At 36.1% G+C, this 11107-nt stretch overlaps 1 pseudogene; it reads right to left on the bottom strand.

Annotated features, from left to right (window-relative positions):
• Nucleotides 1-10309: 10309 nt before the first annotated feature.
• On the bottom strand, nucleotides 10310-10427 carry LOC145049188 (5S ribosomal RNA; annotated as a pseudogene).
• Between the last annotated feature and the right edge of the window lie 680 nt (nucleotides 10428-11107).

The following is an 11107-nucleotide window of genomic DNA, read 5'->3' as shown; positions in this document are numbered from 1 at the left end:
AGAGAAGGAAAAAGCTTCAAATGAGAGGCTAAACACTTTTATATAGTTCCTAAAACTTGGACACGGTGGAATTCTACCCGATACCGGCCTTAAACGAAGCTTTAGGTCGCACCCGATTGAGTTTCCGTCATCCGACGAGGATATTTCTAAAACTTATGAAATAAATGTTTTGGGCTAAATTCATGAGTTCCTAAATGATTTGGACCCTCATTGAATGATAATAAACATATAATTTTAGTTAACTAAACCCAAAAACGATATCAGGACATTTCGATCTCCGACGAGTTATACGGGTAGAATGGGTTTTCGGCGATGAACAACTTCGGGTTGTTACATGATCTTTGGAAGATAATGATTGATTCATTGATCACATGTTTTATGTGAGTCCAAGTGAAGGACTAATGAATCTACTCCATTGATATGGACGATTCAAATCTACCACAATGGATGATAACTCTAATCGTCATGATTTACTAATTCTTTAGTAAATATGGTTGTGTTTATAAGATTAAACATAATTATGATGCTTTGAAAAGTTTTGAAGACTAACAGAATGAATATGAAGAATCTTTTAGGCACAAAGATAAAAGTTTCTCCAATCTGAAAGGAAAGGAGAGTACTTTATTATCATGTTTTATGAGCATCTTAATGACTATGGAGCTATGTCTAAATTGATCCTTGAAGAACATCTTAGTTTAATTGTTTGACTAAGAAGAGGAATCAAATATTGTTGAAATGGTTCAAACAAGAGACGAGTCACACATTGTTTTCCAATCAAGTTTTAAAGTCATGCTCTAGTTAATTTGAGTCGTATCTTGAAACTTATTTCATACTAAGTAGGTCTATAATGCCTCATTAAATGTGGAGTAATAAGTTTTTCTTACTCTACCACATTTAGAATTGGAAGTTGTGATGTCTTGGTTAAAACAAAGGATGAACGAAGACCAATTTTATGAAGTGTTTTCTTGTCGAGAATCCACACTAACTTTTGAATATTTATTTTTGCTCGTCAAGGAATGTTCCTTGAGAGAGAAGCTTATATGTCAAGAAGTTAGTGAGAGTGTTAATGATCTTGAAGAGTCTTCGGAAATGCTCTAATAGCGTATTTATCATGTTTTACTGGGAACAAATTCCACAACATTTGTATTAAAAGTGGTACTCTGATTTTTATAAAGCATAAACAAAAATCGGTCTTTTCTGACCGTGAAAATGGGGATGTCACATTATGAGCTCTATGGTTCTCATTTAACTGCAAAAGGCAGAGCACGTTGGACTATGAAATTACATTAATCGATATAGGTGAACCTCTTAACAACATGGAAGCACTGGTAGACCCTTGTGCTACCAGAGGGCAAGAAATTTAGAATAAGTGAAGTTCAATCCATGAAGGAAAGCTAAATTTGAATTTGGTTTGGTCCTAAACCTTATCTTATGATTGTAGGTTGGAAATGATAGATTCACATGGATGAGAACATGTACAACATAGAATCTTGGTGGCAAAAGGTTTCGCTCTAATTCATGAGAATGATTATGAGGAAATACTTTTGCTAGTATATTTTAAAGATTAGATAAATATCATTATGTAAAAATTGCATTCTCAAATTCTCAATATGAATACGGTATCACTTTTCAAAGTTCGAATTATGAAAAATGGTAAGGAATTGTTTGAACTTTTAGGACATATGGTAATAAATTTTGTAAGGATTTAAATACACACACACATGCTATCTAATGAAGGTGTATAAGCTAGAGAAGTATAGTTGAAGACTTATTGAAGTATCGCGTATAAGAAATTTGTACTTTCGTAAGAAAGTCAAGAGTATTGATTTCTAGAAAGTCTAGTTGATTTCTGGGTACATGTCAAAGCTAGTGGGAGCATAATTGTTGTGCTATTAGGAGCACAATTGTTATGCTAATGGATGAATAATGTTATGCTAGGTGTTGCAATTTGGCAATACTATTTGTAGTAAACAAAGTCTATGAATTCGCAAGTTGCAAAGTTTGGAAATTGTTTCAGTATAGTTAGAATTAATGGAGAGGGCACTGATACTTTTATTCCAATCTAAAAGTTTAGATTGAAGGGTTTAAAGGAACTTAGTCTTCGACATATATGAATATCATGTTAGGAAGTTAGATATATGGAAATATTATAGCAAGAGACTGAACATATATCAGGTCTTTATGTAAGACATAATGAATCGAGTCCCATAAGCTTTAGATGTAGGATCTATTACATATGCTATAATATTCACTTGTTCTTATTTTCCAAATGCCTAGGGAATTGAGAGGGAAAAAGGACTAGAACTTGGTGTGACTAAAGTTGTTATACAACTGTAAAGAACATTCTGAGGTTATACTAAAAGAATTGGTTTCTTACGGACAATTGGAAGCATAATATTTTTGGAAGGACCATCGTGCCATGTTTTAGATTGGGATGATTCTTGATCAAAATTGATGGTCAGATGGGAATATGGAAATGTTTCCATAATGGGAGATGATTATTGAAATCTACATCTAAGTTCGAAAATTTAATGCAAGAAAGGCGTTCAACGAATATACCTTGAATTTGAGACTTCATTACCATGGAATTGATTTTACTAACAAAGTTCCAATGGAATATTTTGTAATATTGTTAGCTAAGTCTCTGTGACTTTGAAGCCTCAAAATTACAGAAGATCGATGCATGTAAGGTTGGAATTCTGACACTTTTAGTAGTAACAAAATTTTGGAATTATGAAATGAGCATCATTGGGATAGTGTCCAGTCGATCTGATCACAAGAAAAGGACCATAGAGAGACATAGTATGTATATTTATAACATGGCATGAATGATGTTTAATTCAAGTGTTTAGCTGATTACTCGAAACATTATACAATAAATAAAGTCTAATTAATATGGTGATTAAAAAATAACTGTTTTAATTATGTTCAATAGTTTGAGACCATAGTTAGTTAGGTTATTATTAAGTTTCACTTTGCATGTTTTACATCCAAAATAATTTGATTATTCGAAATTCCACAGTCACTCATATGTTTGGAAGTAAGTAGAGAATTAAAACCATCATGAATTGAATTTTAGATTGTCTATGTGGATTAGACATTGCAATAGTTTCTGCAATGTTCATGAGTACTTAGAAAATGGGGATTTTAAGTATTGGATAAACCCACGCTCAAAGAATTACTTCATTGATTTTATTACGAGTAATTTTTAGACAATAATATCTTATATTCTTGAAACGGAGATATATAAGTTGTTGTTTACAAGTCAGTTGTGCATTGATAATACGTAAATGCATAAGTAACTTGATGTTATAAAACGTATTGTTGTGCATGATTGGATGAGTAAATAGTGCAAGCATATAAGTCAAAGTTTATTCGTTCCATTTTCCCTAACGGGAAAAGAGATATCTTTGGGCCCCTCGATGATTTGATGTCAACATCTAAAGTGCTTGGCCAAGCCTGGACTAAATTGATGTGTTCAATTGGTAGTCTGATTTTAATCGTCACAAATCAGAAATCGGGAAACAAAACTTGGACAATGAGATTGATTATAATCCATGTCTCATGTCCTTACGATATGTTTTGTAATGAAGGAATATTTGATCACTTATCTTAGGACACGTAACTGATCGGGTCAAAGTTCGATAATAGCTTTTGGAAGCTACAATTTGCTAATCAGTTTGGTAGTTATACTAGTAAATATAGTTACAGACTCATCTAAGTGGGAGACTGTTCGATTGGGTGTCTAAGACAATAACTATAATTGGTATAAAATTGAATTGATAGTAACACAATCTTTTTAGGTTTCCCTCAAACCTGGAAATTGAATTGGATATCTTTTAGAGAGAGAGACTGATTTATTAATTTATTATACGATTAATAAACTAATTGGAAATCAAAATAGATAATTTGTTAATATATTATGAAAATAATATATTAATTGGAAATAGTATTAGTTAATTAATAATCGATCAAAAATTAATTGGAATTAATTTTTGGATTTATTGGATTAACTAAAAGTGCAGGGTGTGTTTGGTTATTTATTAAAAGTTAAGGAAAGGAGCTCACGAACCTCATTGGATGAGGTGGACGAAAATCTCTTTGGCAAGCCCAAGGAATTTCGTCTAAGAGCTTGCATAAAGAAAGGAATGGGCTGCTTGGTCACTAAGCAAAGGGATTAGGGTTCCTCCTTAAACCCTAACTTTGGCACCAAGCTACATTAGCTATAAAAAGATCCTTAGCCTTATAATTTCGTCCATGACATTCCTTTAGAGGCTTAGGGACAAAATTCTCACCTCTATCCTCTCTCTCTCTCTTTGTCTTTCTCTCTCTCTCTCTCTCTCTCTCTCTCTCTCTCTCTCTTCAAGCTCCTTAATCGCTAGGGTTTAGGTGTGAACCATTAGAGGCATGACACTTGTGGTGTTTGCTTCTAAGAGTCTTTCAAGGAGGAATTCAAGATTGTTTGCAATAACAAAATTGAAGGTTATTTTTCTTATCTTATGAATTATTATGTTCATAGAAAGTTTTGTAGATTAGCCATTGATAGTATGTTGCTAGGTGTGAAAAACATATATCCAATTAGGTTGCATCTGTCCTAATCAATTGAATTGTTTATTTGTTTTCTGCTTAAGGCATTGTAGCTGTAACCCTAATAACCCATCAAAGTATGCCTTGGTCACTCAATCATTAATGTGTTAGATAAAAGTTTATCTATATACCACTTTTTCTATAAAATACACACAACAATGGCTTCTCTTAATCAATCTCAACAAATGTATTCAATGCAAATTACAAACAATGTGGGTTACCTTCTAGAGCCTCATTGCAGGTTGTGGAAGAATATGATCATTAGAAAATAAGAATGGAGAGATTCTTGGTTTAAAAAGAAAAGGATGAATACGTATGGAGATCTGTGACTAAAGGTCCTAATGTCCCTATTAGGCAGATGGTTAGGGTTGTAACATCCTGTTTCATGCCATTTCTAGGCTGTGGGCCGAAATTCAACTTTGTAAGGCTTTGGGCCTTAAGGAGAAAAGTTTTGTCCTTATGTTTGGGTTCTTGGATGAAATATGGATTTTTATTTGAGATTTTTTTAGTCAGATATATTTAGATAATATTGTAGAGATCTTCAATACTTTTACGTAGATATAAAGAATGTCAAAAATGAAGTTGGAATGAAGAAGTTCTGGCCGTTTGAAGTTAGACGATTTTTGGGTCAGCCGTGTAAGCAGGGTGTACGGGGAGTACGCAGGGCGTACTCAACTTGTATGCTGGGCATAAATTGATTACGCAAGACATACGCGATCAATTTCTAAACCCTATTTTCATGGCTTGAGCCCTATTTAAGCTCCTTAACTTCCTCAAACCTACTCCATTCTCAACCTCCACCTCTCTAACACCCTCTCTTGAATCCCTAACCCTAGATTGAGCCTTGTGAGCAAAAATGAGGTGTTTTTAAGTGTTCTAGAGTGTTCTTGGTGCACTTTGGAGAAGAAGGAACTCATGGAAGAAGTGTTGGTTGCATTGGAGCTTATAGATCCAGACTTTGTTCACCTTGATCTTTCTTCTAGAGGTATAAAGTTTGAATCTTGATGTTGATATTGTTAGATATAGCTAGTTTTGAGTGTTATGAGCTTTTGGTCACGTTAAGTGCATAAAGTTTAGATCTTGAAAGTTTGTGACCTTTTTATGGATAAAGTTGGATACTTTATCCATCTGAACATCATTTTGATTAAGATCTGAAGATTAGAGACTTGCACTTAATGGATTAAGTTGAAAGGATGCACCTTTTGGGTCCTTTTGAGACTTAAAGACTAGATCTTGTTTGTTGGGAGCATCCTAATGGATACAGTTGGAAACTCTATCCATTATGGAGCTATTATGAACCATACAAATATGATTATGAGTGTTGTATGTGACCCATGCATGTGTTAGATGGTCTTAATGGGTTAAAAACATAGGGTTTTGGACATTAAGCACTTAATGGCCATGCAAGACCACAATTTTGGAAACTTTATGATCAAGGACATCGTTTTTGGGCTTGGATCTGGAAAATAGGCTTAAGAGCTTAAGGATTAAGCTCTTAGTAAGTTAGGTTGGCAGCTAGCTGCATTATGGTAGTGTTGGTAAGTTTTTAGACTTGTTGCAACCTCACAACCATTCTTAGGCACATACCAGTCACTCCTCGGAACAATATAGTTGATCAAGCTATATCACTCCTAGATTTAACTATGTGTCTCTAAACCTAATTGTTTCGTCCAACAATTGTAATACTTTTGTTCTATTTTAGTATGATACTGACCTTGGTATGAGTATATGTATGTATACTTGGTTAGATATTTTATTATTTAAAAGTATAAACTCTTGGTCAGAGTATTTTAATCCCAATGTCTTTATAGTTTGTATATCTTTTATGGGTTGATATACTCGATTCACTATAAACAATGCTCTGATACCAATCTGTCACACCCCAAAACCGGAACGGTGGAAATGTTTTGGGGTGGAGGACATCATGTACAATATCATAACAATGCATAATAGTAAACAAGCAACAACATCCATTGCATTAATAGAATAGTTAAATACATATCTGTTCTTTTGTAAGTTTAAATGACACCAAAAATGTACAATCAAAATCAAGATGAGTCATGGATCCACTCTTTCCTTCAAAAGCTGCATGGGTGTACCTGTCTTACTGGTTCCCTGAGAATACAAGTTATTTTGAAAGAGAGTATCAACATAAACATGCTGGTGAGTTCATAAGTATTTTAGTGTCAGTATTTGTATGAAAAGTATTCATAGGAAAAGTTTGTAGTAAAGTTTGTAAGTGTTTACTCGTAGTAAAATGTTAGTTAACTATTTGTATAATGTTCATATCTTCCTAGAAAATCCCATATTTTCTACTAAACTGTAGTCTTCTACAAAGACTCGATGTTCGGTTTGTTTGTCTGCAAAAGTATGTATTTTCCCAAATCTGACTATCTTTATCAATATATAGTTTGTATATTATCTTATAATGAGAAAACGTTTCAAGGTAGTTGTATTAGGGAAAAATATTATAAAATTGTAGCTTTATATGTGGAAATTACCATAGTACTACTTAACTTAAAGCCAATGAATTACAAGGTAAGGTGAGATTTGTAATCATACTGATTGACGGCTATAGGACACGACGATGAAAGACGTTGAAAAAAATGTGACATTTGTTACCCCTTGGCTTGGTCGGTCGAAGACTGTAGCTAACAGTCGGGGTGTGGGATAGTCTGTCCCGTATAGATCTATACACACAATGTCCGCTCTCCCTCCAGGAGACTCTGGTTACCAACATGACAACGGTGGAATCCGTGTCATATTCTAATCGTTATGTTGGTGTACGTTCTTTATGTTTACTTGTAAATGTATATGTATATGTTCTTGTTTGTTACTCATAATAGTAAGTTATGTTTGTTTCTCATCATAGTAAGTTATGTTTGTTTCTCATCATAGTAAGTTATGTTTGTTTCTTATCATAGTAAGTATTGACTCATGTATGAACTGACTCTTTGTATGCTTCCTTGTACTAGAAGTAATGAGTAGTATCTTTCGAAACTATACCTATTATAGTTTACTAGTAGAATTGTAGTATAACTGAATGTATTGAATTGAAATAAAAGCTTTTATGTCTTATACGTATATACATAATATATAACTAAGGATTAAACGACACTCGGACAAACAACAGGATACTCTAAGTCCACAACCAAACAAGGAACAAGAAACAAAGTGTGTTATCAGTCCTAAGTCCTTCAAACCTTACTTATATAACTATATATGCATTAGACATGGTTTTGATAAATTCTAAGTTTAAATAAAACTAAAGAAAAGGTTTTTCATGTAATAACGAGTATGATAAAGAGTTTAATATGTAAAAGAGTTTGATAAACATTTTAAAGTAGTTTGTTTGGTAAAACAACTAAAAGTATAGCAAATCCATCGTTTAATAGTTATTAATCACATGTGATTGATATAATAACCATATTATTTCAACTTGTATCCCCCAATAAAAGCATTTAAAATCATTTAAAAGGTTGATTAAGGGGTATGAACTCGCCTGTAGTGAGTAACTCGGATGAAAGGTGGATATAGGATTGTTGGGTGTCAATTGGAGTCTTGAGCACAAACGAATCCTATTTAACATATAATTAAACATATATGAATACATTTAATGCATACAACCATTAATGGTGATAGGGACACGCCTTAGGGACATAAAACCACTTAGAATTAAGTGTTACCAACACATATGGTTGCACATAAGAGGTGTATGGCTCTATATTAGAGTGTAAGGCCACAACACCATGGAGTTTATGTGTGTGCGGCCAGAGTGTGTGGCCAGGGTGTGTGTGCGGCCACACACTCACTATGAAGTGTGCCAAAGAGTGTTTCCAAGCCTTAGGAATGCTCTAGGGAAGGTCTTTTGACCATTGTGCAGCCGGAAATGGAGTTTGTTGCTATTTTGGACCCTCAAAATGGTGTGTGCGGCTACACTTCGTGTGTGCGGCCGTACACATGGTGTGTGCGGCCGTACACACTTGAAAATCATATGAAATGGTGTTTTTCATGCAAAAATTCAAGGGTTCTTAGCTTATATAAAGCTATTGCAAGTGTATACCCGATTTATAGGCTAATATGCATCCAACAAAGGGGTGTACAACCACATGAGGGTGTACGGCCATACACTCCTTGATGATAATGATTTTGGATGATTCTTAAGGTGATAACTAATAAGTATCAAGCATGGGGAGGAGTATTTACGATATAGAAGCCTTTAGGGGTGTTTTGGGGTCCAAAACTTAGAAGATGTGCTTGGTGTTCTTGATGTTCTTGAAGAACACTTGAAGATCTAAACAAAATGAGTAGATTCTTGGATGAAATGATAGATTCTTACCAGGTAGTGTAGTGAATCATCAAATTGGGGGAAGAACTACCTACAATTTGAAGATCTAGAAATTGAAGATGGTTGATACTTGAGAGAAAACAAGTTCTTGACTAAGGGAGGTGAAAAGGGTTGAATGGAGGCTAAGTCCCCCATTTATAGACCAGAGTGTACGGCCAGAGGGGGGGTGTACGGCCACACACCCAAGTGTACGGCCGTATACTCCTCATGATGGAGTGTATGGCCATTTTGTGAAGTATTTAAACTTGTGGGACCCTTTTCCACACCTTATCTTGAAGATACTAGGCTTAGAACGATCTATTTGACTCTAAACAATCCTAGAAGATTGCAAAACGAGTCTGAACATGATTGATTTGAATAATTGTACAAGGTAGAAATTTCAGGTTGTCACATATAAGGTGTACGCTGCACGTACATGGTCAATAAGCCCATTCCTGGTCAACCAACGTGTACGCTGGGCGTACTCAACTAGGTTGACTCGATTGTCTTCTTGGAATTTTGACTTTTACCTGATTTTGACCAAGTGTGACATAGGGGTATTTTGGGTATTTTTGAACTGTGTTTGAGAACTGGTCATTTGGATGGATAGGTGACGGTTAGAGCTGAGATTCAGAGTTGGGACCTCATCAGCTATTGTTCAGAATGAGAGGTGAGTTTTTCCTCATTGTACTTACGGGTCGAAGGCACTAAGGCTAGTCCATTGGATTAGATATGCCATTATGTGATAGTATGTTATCGTGTGGTAGTGATTTGTTAGATTTGTATCCTGGTATATAGGATGATACTATGTTGCCTAACTGTCTGTTGACTGATTATATGTTTATCTGCTATGTGTATGTCGACATATTTTGATTTGTTGTTGAGGCCTTACTATTATGTGTGTGATCCAACAGACTGGGGGTATTCCAACCCGATGGTTGATTGGGCCTGAGGGTATTCCATCCCAAGGATGATTGGACCCGTTGTATATTCACATTCGAACCTAAGGTATTCCGTCCCAAGGATGACTGGACCAGGAGGTTGACTGGGCATGGATCACTGGACCTGGAGGTTGACTGGGCCTGGGGTATTCCAACCTGATGGTTTATTGGACTTGACATGCTTGTTTGTATATGTTATATGTTTGTGTGGTGGTACTTTGGGGGAACTCACTAAGCTTCCTGCTTACAGTTATTTTTATGAGTACTTCAGTTGATCGGCAAAAAGTGAAGGCATGATCATGAACATCCTTCGGATTTTATGTTATTGGATTCCGGGATACCCCGACTTTTGAATAATACTTTTGAACATTGGTTTTGTAAACACTTTATGGAAAGAATAGGTTGTTTTTGTAACATCCCCCTCTGGCACGTATCACAATATTGTCCGCTTTGGGCCACTCGACACGAGGACTTCCCAGGGGGTCACCCATCCTGGTACTACTCCCGCCCGAGAACGCTTAACTGCAGAGTTCTTATGGGATCTGCTGCCTTCACGGCTTTAAAACGCGTTGTGATAAGGAAGGTATCCACACCCCTTATATGCAGATGTTTCGTTCTCCTTCCAAGCCGATGTGGGATCAGATCTAACCCACTTTCACCCCCCATTATAGGGTTCGATGTCCCCGTCGAACACATCGACCCGTGCCCCAGCTCTGATACCATTTGTAACATCCCCCTCTGACACATATCACAATATTGTCCGCTTTGGGCCACTCGGCACGAGGACTTCCCAAGGGGTCACCCATCCTGGTACTACTCCCGCCCGAGCACGCTTAACTGCAAAGTTCTTATGGGATCTGCTGCCCTCACGACTTTAAAATGCATTGTGATAAGGAAGGTATCCACAATCCTTATATGCAGATGTTTCGTTCTCCTTCCAAGCCGATGTGGGATCAGATCTAACCCAATTGTAACAGCCCGGATCTCCAGGTATCTTTTATGCTTATATTTTTGGAGTTTTGTGAGGGGACTCGGCGAGTTGGAGCTCAAACTCGCCGAGTAGGATCGCGGTTCAGGACGCGGATTCGCGCCCGGACTCGATGAGTCCAAGGAATGGACTCGGTGAGTCCTCGCTGTTTAATGAAACCCTAAATTCCCGGTCCTAAGCCCTATTTGAAGGACCTTATGGCCCTTCATTGCGGCTACCTTTATCTTGAGAGCACCAAAGCAGCTGAGGGATTCGTGTGAGTGA

The sequence above is a fragment of the Lactuca serriola genome, chromosome 4, assembly GCF_051521515.1.
Source record: "Lactuca serriola cultivar US96UC23 chromosome 4, Lser_US96UC23_V15, whole genome shotgun sequence".
NCBI lineage: Eukaryota > Viridiplantae > Streptophyta > Magnoliopsida > Asterales > Asteraceae > Lactuca > Lactuca serriola.
The sequence above is the reverse complement of the archived record's forward strand: the minus strand, read 5'-3'. Positions and strand labels throughout refer to the sequence as shown.